The sequence below is a fragment of the Myripristis murdjan genome, chromosome 19, assembly GCF_902150065.1.
Source record: "Myripristis murdjan chromosome 19, fMyrMur1.1, whole genome shotgun sequence".
Classification (NCBI taxonomy): Eukaryota; Metazoa; Chordata; class Actinopteri; order Holocentriformes; family Holocentridae; genus Myripristis; species Myripristis murdjan.
This window is the reverse complement of record NC_043998.1, coordinates 11394075-11409489: the sequence shown is the minus strand read 5'-3', so window position 1 is coordinate 11409489 and position 15415 is coordinate 11394075. Positions and strand designations below refer to the sequence as shown.

Below are 15415 nucleotides of genomic sequence, written 5' to 3'. Positions count from 1 at the left end.
ATGTTTGCATTACTTCATGCAGAGATGATCACACTGCATGTAGGTAAGCGCTTATGCATATTTTGGAACGTGTTAAATATGATGGGGGGTGGCCCGGTGCTACACCGCGTAGAGCTTGTACCATGTAATACTAAAGCCAAGCCGCTTCCTCTCCAGGGAGAGGAAGTGAAGAGAAAATGCAGAGTTATGGCGTAGATGATGATTATGATGTAAAGTGAAGTTGACTTTTGACTTTTTGGATATAAATTGCCATGACATTTGTCAAACTTTGTCATAATCACTGTAAGAATAGTGGCATTTCAAAATATAAGTTATGCATATATATGCTACGCAAAGAGGTTTTTGGCCCATTGGGTTTCCATAATAATAAGTCATTATAATGCAGACAGTAGAGTCAGAATTTGGCATAAATGGCATGAACCCATCCTGCTTGGTGTTAACAGCAAAGACACACACACACACACACACACACACACACACACACACACACACACACACACACACACACACACACATCATTCACACATCCATTAAAAAGATTTTATTCATACTTGCTTTATCACTAAGATTAAATCTGACCATCTTGATTGCCATATTAGTAATCTGCAGCTATAAGGAACTTCATGACATAAAAATCGTGTGTGTGTTTGTGTGTGTGTGTGTGTGTGTGTGTGTGTGTGCGCATGTGTGTGTGTGTGTGTGTGTGTGTGAGAGAGAGAGATGGAGAGAGATAGAGAGAGAGAGAGAGAGATCTCTGTGTGACAATTCCAGCACATTGTTGATGCATCAAAAAATTCAGCCTGATTTTCTTTTCTCTTCACCAAAATTCTCACACCGTCCACCTCTCTTTATCTTTTTCCATAACTCCTTTATCACTCGTTCACTCTCTTCCTCACAGACACACACACACACACACACACGTAGAGTTAGAAGGAGGAGGTGGAGGTTTTTCCGAAGACTTTGCTGTAACTGATAACATACTCACTGCACAAACACAAAAACACTTGCTGCAAAGCGGTGTACCTTTGTACATTTGTGAGTATGTGTGTGTGTGTGTGTGTGTGCCTGCATGCACGAGTATGTGGGCACCAGAGAAGGGCATTACAGCAGATGCCATAGCAGGATTGCTGCCCAAATTAGCTACAGCCTTACAAAGAAAGGTCTTCTGATATTGAGGAACAAACAATCCGACGATGTTGACGCAATAAGTGAACAGAACACACGCTGCCGCTTGGATCTGAGCACCGATAAACCCTGACAGCTGTCTCAGAAAGTTTTGAGTGCAGGTTTGTGGGCTTGCATGGAAACATTTTCATCCCAAGAGCCATTTTATGACAACAGGGCTCAAGTTTGTTACTCTCCCTCTTCTTTTTCCTTTCCTCCCATCTCCGCCTCTCTGTTTTTCTCCCTTTCTGTCCCTCTCTCCATCTCCCTCCTTCTCCTCTTCCCGGTCCACCCCGCCCCATCCCAGCGTGTCGTAGGGTCTCCTAGGTCAGCTATGTGCTGACAGCACCCCCACCACCACCACCACCACCACACACACACACACACACACACACACCTCCCCCCAGCCACCACCACCTCCTCCCTCCCCATTTCCCAACTCCTCACCAGGGCTGTAGTCTGCCGCCACGAGAGCACATAAATCTCTGCTGCATGTTTGTGTGTGTGTCTAATTATGTTTATTACACACAGGCACACATGATCATCCATAACAGTGGACAGGTATCACAGAGGCTGTCTGCATAGGAAGGGAGGCCAATCCCAAAAACAGCAAACCTCGCTGGACATAGGTAGATAGAGAGAGATAAAGAGAGACAGAGAGAAAGTCAGTAAGGAGAGGTAGCAGAAGGACAGTGCTGACTAAAAAGGGGGTGGGGGGGGGTCAGAGAGGCAGACAGTGAGAGGAGAAAGTTGCAAAAACATACACGCACACACTCACACACACGCACACACTCACACAAGTACGCTGGCTGCTCTAAATGTGGCTTGTAGAAGGAAATTCTGAAATCTGAGTCTTGGCACCAGACAGACTGGAGGCAGGCAGGCTGCTGGACGCACAGCAAGAGAGAGAGGGAGAGAGAGAGAAAGAGAGAGAGAGGGAGAGAGAGAGGGAGAGAGAGAGGGAGAGAGAGAGAGAGAGAGACCCCCCCACTCTGGTTGGCTCTTATCAGCTTATAGGCAACACGGAGCCACGCTAACCCTCTGACCCACAGCCCCTCACTCAAACATACACACACACACACACACACACACACACACACACACACACACACTCACTCACACAGTACCCACGCACAATAGGTTGGCATGGCAACACAACAAATGCAGACACACACACACACACACACACACACACACACACACACTCACAGAGTAATGCATAGAGATTTGCTGATGCAGTGGCCAATAGGCACAGATGAGCATGTTGCCATCAAAATGCTCAGCTTGATCAGATTAGGGTGAAGCTGCTATGAATGGTGTCATGTTGGCAGATGCATCAGGTGTGTATGTGTGTATTAGTGTTACACCGGCTGGCAGCGATCGTGGTTGGATTTGACTACTGGCTCTAAAATTAATGTTTCCCCGTCGTATCGGTTGTTTGGGATGACATGCTGGCCAATAAAGAGCAAAATCCTCCTTTACGAGACAGCTCTACTTCCTTGATACCCACTGATTTTAAATCAAATGCTGCACATTTGAGAAGATATTTTATTAAACGTGCACTGTGCACAGCTGCAGAGGACTGACTGGAGGAAGGACCCTTTAGACTCAAAAAACACTGAGTAACCTGGTAATTTGATCCTCAGCAGACCAGCTCACTGATAAATTATGTTTATTCCACATTTTTGTCAGCTGAGGCGAAAGGAACTAACTATCAAACCCTCAGCAACAGTGCACCTTTAAACATATTAACATTAATATGCATTATAATGCACTTTTGTGTCATTTTTTAACACTGATGTTCCGTTTAGAAGATTCTGGCTATCGGTAAACATCGTTTTCTGCCCTGAAAAGTCCATGTTGCTCAATCTCTAATAACATAAATACTTGCATCCATATGCTCACCTGCATCTGTATTTCAATGCATTTCAGTGAGGAGTCATGTTACTGAAATGGTGTTTTTCTGCAGGGCGTGCTGGTGTCAGTGTGTGTTCACTGATTTCTTCAGTGGGACTTGTACACTACAAATAATTCCGCCAGATCCCAAATGTCTGGCTGAGATCAGGGGGCTAAAGCTAAAGTTGATGTTCCCGGAATCATCTCGAGAGACCGGTAGATTATCTCTGAAAGTGTAAAACTGATAAAAGGTGTCAAGAAAACATTCCCCATGCTGTGACCCTCCATGGGTTCACGCTGTTTGTGCCAAATTCACCGGTCCAGGTGAATTTGGCACACTTTTTGGACACACACAACACTTTTCCACTCCTCGGCTGATAAGTTACGGTTATCACGTTCATCTTCTTGTTACCAGCTGACAGGAGTGGAAACATGGCATGATCTTCTGCTGCTGCTGCCCGATTGCTTCAAGGTCTGATGAGTTGTGTGTTCTTAGATGCCTTTCTGCACCTTCAATTCTGTCTCTTAAATCACGTGCCCTGCCTGTTCTTATGTTTAGTCAAACAGTAACTGAACCTACTGACCCGGTGTGCATGCCTTTTACTTGTGCTTTATGTATACAGTGTGTGACTGCCTTTAGGAGGGAGCTGCTTTTGCATTGTAGGACTTGGAAATAATAGTGAACACTGAGTGTATATCATGCAGACATTTACCCATGTGTGCACTCTCACGAATGTCATAAGTCCCCCTTTCCCTTGCCCCGTGCGTTTTCTCTCTCTCTCACACTGTCTCTGTCTCATTATCTTTCTCTCTATCTTTTTATCTTGTCTCTTTCTGATTTCACTCTCGCTCTCTCCCTTGGGAGAACGGCAGAAAAAGAGTGTGCGGTCTGCTGTATGTTTAACCTTTGAAGTGGGCCTGCTGTGTCGAGCAAGGCCTGCCACCTGTTGGCTCTGCGTGTGTGTGTGTGTGTCTGTGTGGGTGTGTGTGTCCGCACAGAGGTAAATCTCTCTAATTTTGATGAGCAGAGACAACAGCGGAGTCACCATGGGGATGTGGTGGGCGGTGGCTGCCGTTCTCAGGAGGGAGGGGGGGGGCTTCTAAGGTGGGATCTCTCTCTCTCTCACACACACACACACACACACACAACCCCCCTGTCTTTCAGGGGCTTGGTGACACCATGTCTCCCACGGCGATCGTGGGCCCAGCCTGGGTGGCTCCAGGCCTTCTGTGTGCGTCTCTCAGTGTGTGCATATATGCGTGCGTCTCTTTCTTTTAAGTGTGTGTGTTTCTCTCTGTATGTGTGTGTGTGTGTGTGTGTGTCACGCCAAAGGGGTCCCTGCCTGGTCCGCCATATGCCACCCACCCAGCCAGGGGGACTGGAGGGGGGAGAGGCGACCCCTGGCCACTGAAGCCACCAGTTGGCCCATTCTCTCAGTCACACGCCGGCCGGGCGCCATGTTTAAAGTCTCACGGCTGTTTATCTGGGAGAGGGATGGAGAGAGAGAGAGAGAGAGAGAGAGAGAGAGGATGGTACTCCTCTGTCTGTGGTAAAAGTCCTCAGCATGACATATAACATGCACGTCTATGTATGCAAACACACACACACACACGCACACACTTAACCTAAATGATAGATGAATGGTTTCACAGTGTAAAGTGTGGGAGTAAGTCTGCAGTGTCATACATCCTCTTTCAAAATGTGTGTGTGTGTGTGATATATTATTATGTGGGTATGCATGTGGCTTCACAGAAACAAGTACTACAGATGAAGATGAAAGAAGAAGAAGAAGAAACTCAGGTTTTCAGTTGAGAAATAAACAGTGTTTGTTTTTTTTTGTTGTTTTTTTTTTTAGCTTCGTTGCTGATACATCTTTGTCCTTATAATAATAAAAGGCCTCCACCACATGAATACGCCAACCTGCTGTCTGCATTGTCTTGATTCTGTTTATCACAGTGTGCTGAGATTTGTCACAAACTGTGAAGCCTGTGCTCATCACTGCATATTGTACGCTAAGGTGAACTGCCTACACTTGTCTATAAACAGCTCACTCACTAGAATCTACTTATTTATGAAGAGGTTCTGGGTAAAATGCCAATATATTTGTGTTCTTACATCAAGGAGAAAACACAGTAACTGCAGCCTAAGATCTTATGATTTTATTTTTTACAACGATCAATCCCAAGGGCCCGCACTGAGATAGATAAGAGGTCCTTTTTGGTGGCCTTGGTTTGTGGCCTTTGTCTTTTAACTCACCATTTCATTGTTCTTATCATGTGTCTGATTGTTATGTTGTGCTCACTTGTATGTTGTCTTATTTGTATTTTTTCTGTATTTACTACATTTTTCTGTCTTGGCCAGGTCTCCCTCGCAAAAGAGATTCTGAATCTCAAGTGACTTTCTGGTTAAATATCAGTTAACTACATGAATAAATATACACACACACATACACACACACACACACAATACTTTTCTGGCTCTCAAATTGCTTCTGTTCCACTGTACAGTACACTGATGTGAGTGTGGACTGTGCTACCTGGGCTTTGTTGGATATTCCAATCTGTTAACCATTTTCCCAGACTGGTTTCAAACCACAAGCCTCTGGGGTCGCCGGCTGATTTTCTTTCCGCCTCTGACCCCAAATACAACCCCCCCTTCCATGCACATGCACACACACACATACACACACACACACACACGAGTGGTGGTGTTATAGTAGTTGAATGCATGTGTTTCTGTGTGTGTGTGTGTGTGTCTTGGTGTTAATAGAATTCATGGTTCCCCACCCTTAGTTGGCTCTTATCACCTTATAGGCATTATGGCGCGGTGCTAACCCTCTGAGTCAATGGCCTTCACACACACACACACACACACACACACACACTTCAACTGGCTCATTTTCTCACTCACTCTTTATTTTGTAACTTCTATTCCTCCCCTCACCCTCTCTCCTTCCAACTCTCCACAGTCCACTTTTCAGAGCTCTTCGTCACTCTTTCCCGCTGTCTCCCTCCATCATCTTTGCAATCTGTCTTTTCATCTGCCTTTCAGTATCACTCTCACTCTCTCCTCCTCTGCTCCCCTTCTCCTCCCCCCCTCCTTCTCTCACCTATTTCAGTCCTCTCTGACATTCTCTCTTTTTTTCCCCTCCCTCTCCCCTCCTCCTTTCTCTCTTTCAGTCTGCCTCCCTCCCTCCCTCCCTCCCCGCCCCCTGTCTCTCTCTGTGTCTGTGTGCTGAGTTGAGGTTTGGAGTGGAAACCAGAGTATAGAGTCGGAGACACACAGGACAAGAGGGAGCCAGCCTCATAAATCTCCCCTACTGCAGCCACAGCATCCACAGTCTAGGACATACCAAGTGTGTGTGTGTGTGTGTGTGTGTGTTTGTGAATGTATGTGTATTTGTGTGTGCACGTGTCTGAATGCATTATTTGCATATGTTGGCGTGCATGTGTGTGGGTGCATGTGTGTCTGAGTCTGTGTATGTATATTTGTGTTTATGCATGTGTTTGTGCATGTGGGTCTGTGTTTGTGCATGTGTGTGTCTGTGTGTGTGCATGTGTGTGTGTGTGAAAGAATAGCCCTGAGCCTATCCAAAAGCAGAGAGGTAAGCAGAAATTCTGCTCCCTCCTGTGGACTGGAATCTATAGTCTCTCATCTCGCCAACAACTCAGCCTCAACAAATTAATACTGCAGGCCAAAAAGCAGTTGGAGCTCAAACCTAAATGGGACACCTGAAACAGCACAAATAAACAGTTTTGTTCTGAGGGAAAGGTGTCCCGTGTCATAAAATACAATGCAAAACACTATAATTTGGTGCAGCAGTGTCATTAAAAATGGCATAAATTCCTCTGCACAGTTTTTTTTCCCTGATGGCATTAAAAATTGACTCTGCTCTGAAACTGATACTTGCTGTCAGTTTAAAGCTATGTAAAGCCCATGTAGAGCCGTTTTTTGATGTGAAAAAATAGCAAGGCAATGAAATATAGAGAGACAATGGACAGATGAAATGGATTTTCAGTAACCACCATGAAACTGTGAAAATACATTGTTTTTAAACTCAACACTGTATTTTATGGTGATTTTACAACAGACTTAGGCTTTACATAGAGTCTTATATAAGGCATCATTAATTCACAATGTGTGTGCACAGAGCTCTGTGGACTGGGGCCTTCAATATGCATTAAATAAACTCGCCCTTTTCACCCAGCTATGCAGCAGAATGTGCATTAAGTGTCAGATGTTAAAGCCAAGGCACGGATCCATTCTGTTTTCGCAGTGATCTTAAACAATATCTTCACAACAGAGTATCTAAAGAGAAACATTACAGGCTTCCATAACCTCCTCATTTGTCCTTCTCGTTTGAACTGACATCTCTCCTCCGCAGAAGAAAGGAAAGAAGGAGAAGGAGAGAAAGAAAAAGAAAGAGTGGGGAATATTAAAACAAATTAGAACCAAATGAGGCGAGTGGCGCTCCATCCAAAACCGCTTTACACCCGAGCCCCTTGAGCATTGCCCTGCTTTTTCCACTGAGACTTTTAGGATTAAAAAAAAAAAAAAAAAAAGACTGAGCTGCTCTCTATCTCTTTTTTATTCTCTTTGTGAAAAATTCATGGGGATTAACACTTGGTAACCTCCATACCCCCCTCCATATACACCCCACCTTAACAAAATGCTAACTATTGCAATGTGTGTTTGCTCATGTATGTGCATGAATGTGAAAATTGGAGAGAAATTCAGACTGTGTGCGGCCTAGTGTCTGCTAGTGCGTGTGTGTGTGTGTGTGTGTGTGTGTGTGTACGTGAACATATATAGCGTACGAGAAGGGGAGACTAGTTTCACTCTTGACATCCAAGTTAAGACGTCATCCTCGGAGGGCTGTCAGCTCCGAGTCATCCTTGAAGACAGAGTGGCACCGGGCAGAGCAAAGGGGCCTGTGGGGACGGTGGGGCATTAAACCCTCAAATGCATACCGCACAGCCACACACAGTCACACACACACACACACACACACACACACACACATATATCTATATATATATTAGTCGTGTGCCAAATCCACTCTTTCAAATTCAAGTTTCATTTGCGAGTGAATTTGGTTTGAGCGCTGAACACAGCGTTACACGTTGATGTCTAAGCACTTACGTATAGAGTTTCCTCTCCGGTATACTGCGGGGGAACTGTTATGGGAAATAAAAATGGCTTGGCCGACATTCATGGCTGCCTCTCCATTGTACTCAGGGGTTTTGGCAAAGGCCTGGAACTGCCTCTCTCTGTCCCCATGAGAGGATATGGAAATAAAGTCTTATTAACTGGGCCGACACTGGAACACAACCAGTATCCCTTTATAGCCCCAGTGTTGACGCTAAGACTCTGCTGGATGTCTCCTGTCTCCACATCATGCAAGGGAAACCAGGCAGCAAATATGTACTTAATTGGGAAACAGACCTACTGTATGTTGGGTCAAGTAGAGACGTATATACTGTATTACGCTGATGTTCCCAACATGCAAGATACTGCCTTACAATCACACAGGTCAAGATTCAGGAATAGCTTCAGAGATCTATAAGTACATTTCAGTTTATTTGCAAAACTTATACTCAGGGCTACCATTCACCCAAGGACATTGCTGCAGTGGCTAAGCTCTCAAAAATGATGGTTTCTCAAAAAATGCTTCAAGATGTTGCAGATAGTCAGCAATATTGAAAGGTATTTCTCCTTTACTCTGCTTTGCACTAGTGCTCCCTGAAAACCTCCCTTGCCATCCTCCTTCCACTCCTTTCCCCACCTTCACCCCTAGAGCCCATTTACTATGATTACCAATAACAATAACACTGCCATTATCTTTTATTATCACGTTTTCCCAAGGCCCTGCCAGCTCTCAGACTTTGATAAAGCTACAAAACAGATCCTATTTCAACCTTGTATACGGGCTGCTTTGGCTCAGAATTCCCTTAATAGTCGCAGTTTGTTTGGGTACCTGACTGGAATAGACATAAACGGCAATGGTCCACTAAATAGACGGTAAAGCACTGAGCCACCTGAGGCGGCTTTACTGCAGCAGGCTGGTAGGCTCCGCTTGCTATTTCATATAATGGTTGTCTCGCATTAGCCCTATGGTTAAACATGTGAAAAATGTTTGAGACTGGATTGCAGAGTTTGCAAAAGGACCTCTCACCTTGGATCCTGGATTTTTTGGATGCAGAGTGGACTGACGCGAGGCAGAAAGCCCACATGTGTAATCACAACATCAAAGAAATAGCAAGGCACTTTAACAATATTTAACAAAAAGCGGTCCAAAAAATTTCAGTAGATTTGAAGAGAATGCGGTACTTAGAAAAATATAGTTCCATGATAATTACTTCTGAAAAATTCACATAAATAGTGACTAGAAGAGTAACAACACATTGCTTTGAGAGACTCCAGGAAGTGCTATAAATGTCAAACAATTCCAAATATGCAACTGGCTAGTGGGATGTTTTCAATAGATGCTAGTAGCACACGTGTTTTCTTTCTGACTGGGGTGATGACTGTGCATTCCAGAGGGGCTGCGCTGGTCTCGTCAGGAGCCGGACTGACCCTGTTTCACCTCCCAGTAGCATGACTCAACCCTCAACCTTGAATCTTTCCTCCTGGGGTCCCCAGTTTATTATGTCACAAAAGGCCAGTCGCTCTCCTGTAACAGTGGCTCGCCTGGAGAAAGTCAGAATCCAGCTGTAGTCGACGCCCCCCTCCCCATCCCTCTCGTAAATGAGCATGTCCAATCTACCCACTGTGTTTCATTAAAACCAGACCACATCAATCGAGGTCTGAACTTTAAAGGCCAGGGTCCCTTCTCTAGCAACATGGGAGAAAAGCACAGAGCTGTTAAAGAAAAGGACCTCACACTGCACGTTGGCGCTCATACACTTTACGCCGCACCTCTGCTGGTGGACCACACATCACAGCCCCGGACCGAGACCACACAGCAGGCCTCATAAGGCCGACAAAAGACCTTATAAGACCTCACAGCAGGGCGTACCATGGACCTCAGTGAATCCTACACCTGTGACTCTACACACAGCAGAGAAACTACATGGCGTAGATACCTGTGCCATATTCTCCGCACAACAATTACAAATCTGGAAACTGTTTAGACCTGTGACTGTTCGGACATTTTTTACTTGAAAAAATGAAGTGCAAAGGAAGTGTAAGATCCGCTTAAGCCCCAGGCTATTTTCCCAATGGTGAGAGAAGAGGTATAAGGGAAGAGCCAAGAGCGCATAGCAGGAAGCTCAGGGGGGGAAGCCAGATGGACAGACAGCAGGATGGATGGGTAGATAAATGAGTGGAGGCAGAGAGGCCGGGTGAGGAGAGAGGAGAGTGGGAAGGTTTCCCATGGGTGGGGACGGGAAGGCAGCCTTGTGATGGAAGGCTTTCAAACTCCTTTCATCGGCTGCCTGAGGACTGGAGCTTTACAAGAGCAAGATGAGCCGGCGCCACTGGAGCTGCTTGGCGCTCTACAACGAAACCCAGACGCAGAGACAGAGCAGGACCCCGGCACCGATCCCCCCGCTCTCCGCCCCATCGACCAGCCCCAATTCCACATCAACCTCAGCACTGACTTTGCAGACAAACACATTGTAGGACGGCTCCCACATAGTTTTGCTCTCGCGTTGTGTTACTTTTTGAACATCAATTATAAGAGTTACATTATGCATCCTTCCATCCCAATTCCCTCTTCTGATACCGGTTTATGAAGTCCTGTATTGTATTATCATATAACCCTCACAGTCTGAGAATGCAATACTAGGAAAATGTGTGGATGGGAGGAAAAGTATCTCACTGTTGAAACAGCTTCCTGTCTTTGTCTGCTGTATTTCATGAGCACATTTATGAGAGGAAGTAGCAAAGGCCTTATAGCTGATCACAACCTTTGAGTTGTAGAGCTCATGAAAGATTGGGACTTAGTCTAAAGAGAACCATAGCAGCTGTCTTTTCTTGCTCTTTGGTCTTACCAGTCCAGACTTAGAGATCGTCTCCTATAGGATGCAGGTCTGTCCAGGGAAGCCTTCTCTGCTTTGGCTGGACGCTCTTTCAGTGAGAGACGATGAGTGAATTTGGAGATGCCTGACTCTGACCTGGGAGAAAGAGCAGAAAAGAATGAATCAAAATAAAACTCTTAGCTGGTGTATGCTGAGAATTCAAAGGACATTTGTTTGACGGAGCTGTTGAACTAAAATATCTACAGCAAACAACATCCTACTTTCTATTTTCATCTTTAATATACAACGGATTTGAGTTCAGAAACAGTTAACATCCAGCACTGGTTGCCCTGGCAGTGCACCATCACCACTGACATTTAGACTTTTCCCCAGCTCTCAGTACTGATAATTACCGGTAAGAAAACACTGAACTTTAGGTCTCAAAGATTTTTGAAGACAAATGTAAATGGTGGTGGTGTGTACGGACTCTAAGAGAAGTGGTTACTGTCCATGAAGCCTTATAGAAATTTTGGCAAAAAGTCAAAATGCTCAACCAAAATGTGACTTTCAAGACCAGAAATGTCATATAAAAAAGACTCCTTCAACACTCCTTTAACAAGTCAGTTGTACAGGAATCTCAGTGGCTATGCAACCAATGAACTTGATAAACAGTGTAACAATGTTGCAGTTCCCATAGGACCCATTAGCATACATTCAGGGAAAGCCGCATACTTCCTGCCTAATTTTCTCCAAATCTCTCCACAGAAAAAATGTGAAGTCACACACATTTTAATCTTCTCTACAGGGCTGCCAATGTCCCAGCTCAACCTTTCGTTCAAAATTAAAAACAGGAAATGTAATATTTCTTCCATTCCAGACCAGACACATTTGATGAGATTCAGCATTGCAATATTGCTGCGGTAACAGTGGGGACCAATCAAAATGTAATAGTGTTTTCTATCAAAGAGCCGAGCTCACAGAGGGACATTGCATAAGCTCAGCAGTAGAATATATGATGTAAATATTAAAAAGACAGTTAAAAATGTTAACATAAATATACCTACACTGAATGTAAATCATTGGATTTCTTCAAGCAAATTAAGTTGACACAGGGGTCTAACTGTTTGATTCCCAATTGAAGTTATTATCCATTGAACACACAAAAGAGAGAAGACTACCATGAAAAAGCTCAACCTGTAAAAGGCAAAAATCATAAGACATTCAACCAATTTTGCCATGGTGGCTGTTTTGAAAGGATTGAGGATTATATAAAAAGGATGCCCAGGCATTGTGCGGCATTCCTTCCTCACCTAATCTCACACACATGCTGTTTCCATTTCATTATGAAATGATCAAACATCCCTAATGATGACTCATACATACTCATGCACATACATAGATCCCCTCTCAACTCGAGCCAAAAAGCGTTTTAGTCTCCATGGTGAGCTCTGTTGGAGATAAACTGCAGGGGTGGATGGACTGAGGACAGCGCACATTGCTGGGGCACACCCCGCCACTCAAACACAAAGCTTGTCTCTTGCCACCATCATTACTGGTTTATGTGAGATGCTACAGCTATCAAAGTTCACATAAGGTTTTGATAAAACAGCATTGATGTAATCATTCACAACAGTTCATGGAGTTCCATTGATTACTGTATAGTGACATGGATGAATGACAGTGTGGTGATGCATCCAACTCTGCCTAATTCAGCTGCCAAACTGGCATAATGTCACTTGCTCTCTTTTTTTTTTTTTTTTCCTTTTCATGGTATCGTGATGCAGAGATCTGACAGGACATTGAATGAGTAATTCATAAGTTCTGGTCCAGGAGACTGCTTTACCTCAGAGGGCAGAAGGTTTGAGAATGTCCTGTCAAGTGCAATATTTCCATGAGGGACTGATCAGATCTGAGGGAATGATTACACGAGAAGATGAAATTGGATCAAGACCCTAATTACGTCATGGACTTAACTTGTAAACGTTTGCACTGGGGCGAAAAAAGACTGCTGTGATCTTGGAAATGAAAGTGAAACCCTTTTTAAAGTTACAATACCATGCCAGCGTCTTGAGGCTGTGCATTCTACCTTGATTGGAACATGCACTCATGTTCATCTTTTAACTGATGTAAAAAAAAAAAAAAAAAAGTCCTATAATTATTGCCTTATTGCCCAACTTCATCTCATCCCTCTCGCAAAACAGGCAGAGCTAAATCCAAATCCCTGACAGGCACCATAAATCAGCACTGCACACCAATGGAAGAAACGAAGAGGAGGAAATGAAGAGAAATGATTCTATTTCAATATTAAATATAAATTAGCAAAATGATTGCTGCTATGGGAGTGAAGCACATCATGGGCTTATCATTTTAACTTATACCATATTAACTTTGCTTGCAATAAATGTTTATGAGGACAGAATTATCTATGTCTTTCAAATTTTTGTAAAATATCTTTATGTCTGTGTAGCAATATTTTCTTTCTGAAATTTATATACTTTTTGAAATGAAACTCTTCCCTCACTTTCTGTAGCAGAGTCCTCCTAGAACCAGCTGCTTCACTATATACAGGCTGAGCATAAGCTGAGCTGAGAACGCATGAGTTCTCGTTGCCCATGACCTCATGCTATGGCTTATCTAGTAGAACAACCAATCCCCACCCCACCCCACTTTTTCCCGCTTCTACACCCTCAACTACTGTTTTCTGACCCTCCGCCAGCTTCTCCAAAGAGCTGGTTGACCTCGAAGACAAAGAGGCATATTTTCCTGTATGAATCACACAAGTGGGGTGTGGGATTTTGGTCAGATGGCAGAGCAACCCCTAATTGATGGTAGATTAAGCTAGGTTGGGCTTCTCCCTCTTCAAGGGCTTTTAATTTAATTAGTGCCACTGCCCGGCGCTCGCCAGCTACCGTCAGCCATCAGTGTTGACTTCCCTCAATGTTAACCAAAGAACTCCAGAGTGGTTTGAGAAATTCCCATTCATAAATAGGCTGCAACAGCAGTTACGATAGGGTTTGGGCTGCCATTGGTGATTCACAATTGGCTTGGTTTGTGCAGCACTATAACGTTAAGCCTGTGGGCAACAGTTATAGCAATGGTTCCCAGTAAAACTTCAAATGCACATTTGGATCAAACAGATGACACAGTACACAATAGGATAATGACTTCAATGGCTTCAAAACACGTAGGATCACAGCTTCAAAGACATGGGGCCAATGGACATAGCTGAGGAATCAGGGAATCCCTTTGTAGGGTTTAGAGGAAAACTGGACGTGTGAAGCAGGTGGGTCTCAGCGGAGGGGATCTGCTGGCAACTGGCTGGCTTTTGGCTCTCTGAGAGCCTTGTCCCTGGCTCCGCCCCATGCAGCTGTCACCGATAACATCATCACAGCAGGCTCACTGTGATGATGCAATCCCCTTGGAGGCCTGTGTGCACCAGGATAGCCCAGTCAATTAGTTATCCTCTCATCAGACTGATGTTTTCGCTCTCACATTACCAGTGTTAAAGAAATCAGTTGTTTAATTGTGTTTCATTGTGAAACTGAAGCTAGTGAAGAGATGAACCAAGAAAAATGGGCCCCCGGGTTGCAAAGTGATCTGCCCTTGAAGCCAAAGGGTCCAAGACAGTAGGGAAGCTGATGACTTTTGATCAGTTAAAACTGTCAGATGTAGGGAAGATTAATCTAATCGTCAGAGGTTTTATTATGATGTTTTTTCGATGCTTTTTAACTCCACTACCCACATGTTTCTCTCTCTCTTTCTTTCTCTCTCACTTAAAGTCCTGGGCTTCTCTTCGCAAGTGACTACAAGACAGAATATCTGATGAAAGTGTGCTCCTGATGTGTCCTTCTACTATGCACACACACACACACACACACACACACATACACACACACGCCACACTCCAGTGTGACTTAGATTACCAACTTACCAGCATTAGTAACTTTCCCCAATCCTGCAGCACAAGGCTGCTTTTGTCAGCACTGAACGTCTAGGCGCAGTGATACGGAGAAAATGTTGACCTACGCTCACATGCACACTTCACGCAGTACGTGCACAAGCTCGAGCTGTCACTGCAATGGATCGCCTTCTTGCAAACAACTCACCTAATGTCACTTTCTCTCTCTGTTCTGTTGCCATGGCAGCAATTACTGTAAGTGTTCAGGGGTATTCATGTGCAGAACAAGCTCCGCTAAAGAGCTGATTGTTCCTGTTCTCGGTACACAAAGCTATCGACTGTGCACTTTGACCTTGTTCATAACCTCAGTAACCCACTGATATTTAAGACCGGAGTTAAGATGGTGTGGAATTCTGGCAAAACCACTGCAGCTCAAAGACAACATTTAACTGTGTACTAAAGAGGTAGAGGCATATTTACAGTATAGATTAGACC

At 44.4% G+C, this 15415-nt stretch overlaps 1 protein-coding gene across 1 annotated transcript in view; it reads right to left on the bottom strand.

The window, feature by feature from the left end:
• ankfn1b (ankyrin repeat and fibronectin type III domain containing 1b) overlaps positions 1-15415 on the bottom strand; it is a 114259-nt gene that overhangs the window by 25089 nt on the left and 73755 nt on the right. The window contains exon 3 of the mRNA XM_030078393.1: positions 11056-11178. The gene's annotated coding sequence lies outside the window, so the exon portion shown is untranslated. The remainder of the gene's footprint in view (positions 1-11055; positions 11179-15415) is intronic.